Below are 2049 nucleotides of genomic sequence, written 5' to 3'. Positions count from 1 at the left end.
TTATATAATTATCTAAATTTTGAATTTAATAACCTAATATTTCATTGTATCTCCACCTTGATTTATTAGTTGATAATTTAGCCTTCATCTATTAAACTCAAGTTCATTTGAAATCTTGAACTAGTGCATGCATTCTCTTTTCAGAAATGAGGATGTTTTTTATATTTGCAAAGTTTATATGGATTTGCGTGAGACATAAATTTCCTAGTATATAGAGATTAATAAACCTTATTTTTAATATTTAGTATTCCATTTTTTACATAGGATTCTAGTTTTGAGTTTTCATTCATAGATTTTACTTTACATGTCTTCTACAATTTGACTCTCATTTGTTTTTTATCATCCTAAATAGGAGGGGTTGTAATATCTTATACAAGAAAGATTATTGTTGGAAATAAGTAAACATGAATATTTTAGTGAGAAAAGATTTAATAACTTTTCTTTAAGCATTTGAATATAATGTTTGTTACTTTTGGAAAAATAAGTGTCTATAGGATGCATATTTTGAATTTTAGAGAGTCAATTTTTTTCGATATCATATCGAATTCAAGTTCAAATTCAAATTTGATAGTAGTGCAGAGAAGTGAAGGCGTGCCATTTGAAGAAGTGAAGGAAGTGCAGTCCATACGTGCCATTTGAGGAAGTGAAGGAAGTGCAGTTGTGCAGTCCATACAAATATGTTGTAATTATGTGTGGGAAATGAAGGGATCGAGTATCTGGTGCCAGTGAGGTTAAGTTGATTGCAGATTTTCGGAATATTCCGGGATCTGATAGACCTCGGATCCTAGAATATTCCGAGAATCTGTAATCGACTTAAAGATGGCCATCTGGTGCAATATTTGGTGCAATATTTTTATCAGAGAATCCGTCTGTACGAGCCTCAGCAGCCTCCTCCCTTCCTCTACAAATATTCTCCCTTCCTCTGCATATATTTTCCTTTCTTCCAGGTTGACAACTTCCTGGTGAAGATGTCTCTCACAACTTTGTTCAAATTCTTTGATCATCGTGGAGAAGGGAGGCATAACAATGCCCTGTCTCTGTAGAAACCGCGGACTGAACTTCTGAAACTCAAGGATCTCTGCACATTGAGCAAACCCATTTCCATGTAGGGCAATCTGAGCAATTCAGAACGAGTGTGGCTCTTGAAAGAGGTGACTGAGCAGTCTGCGAGTAGCCATTGATGCAACTCACAGATACATGAACACGAGCAGCAGGACCAACGACCTTATATGGGCCAATGCTTCGTGTTAAGCCGCTGTAAACTTCTCTGAAAGAAAGAAGGGATTTTTAAAGCTATATGAAGCAGCTATGTAAAAGTTGTCTATGACATTCATTTTCTAATTTTCAAATAATTACATAAGTAAATAAAAATATGAATGTACTTCCAAATATTTTTGTAAAGATAATTTTAGGAGTGAAACAAATATAATTTTTCAATTGCAGGTAATGAATGTTTTTCATTTTTGGAGGTCTGGAGTTTTTCTATTTACAAGTATAGATCTATCTTAAATACATATTTAACATGAGTCTATCATACTGGGCTGTAAAATGAGCCTCTAAACTCAATTACTCTTAATTTTATTAGACATCACGTTTAAAACGTGACTTAGTCTATGTCACATCCCAACACACCAATGATGTGGCTGATGAGATTGATGATGTGCATATATCGTGGCATCACAAACTTCTAATGATGTGGACAATAAATTTGATAAGATGGACACATTAGTAAAATTGCTCTCTTAACATTTAAAGTAGAATTTTTTTATTAGATCTGGAGGCAGTGAGTCTGGTAAGTGACATAGATGCTCCAGCAGACGTTATATTTGAGTTTCTTGGCTCCGACAATTTTCCAGAAAGGCAAAGCAGGGTTGGAATTGTGATAATTTTCGAAAAGAGAGACCTATTCGATACCATCCCACATTCATAATCCTATTATCCATTCCCACGGATTCCCACGGGTTAGGAGTGTGGGATACTGTGGAATCAACCTCTTTTCTCCAAAATTATCCCAATTCCATCCCGGTGTCGCCTTTCTGGAAATATCTT

The sequence above is a fragment of the Pinus tabuliformis genome, chromosome 1_2, assembly GCF_031772625.1.
Source record: "Pinus tabuliformis cultivar Carrire ecotype Pingquan chromosome 1_2, CPIR1, whole genome shotgun sequence".
Classification (NCBI taxonomy): Eukaryota; Viridiplantae; Streptophyta; class Pinopsida; order Pinales; family Pinaceae; genus Pinus; species Pinus tabuliformis.
The sequence above is the reverse complement of the archived record's forward strand: the minus strand, read 5'-3'. Positions refer to the sequence as shown.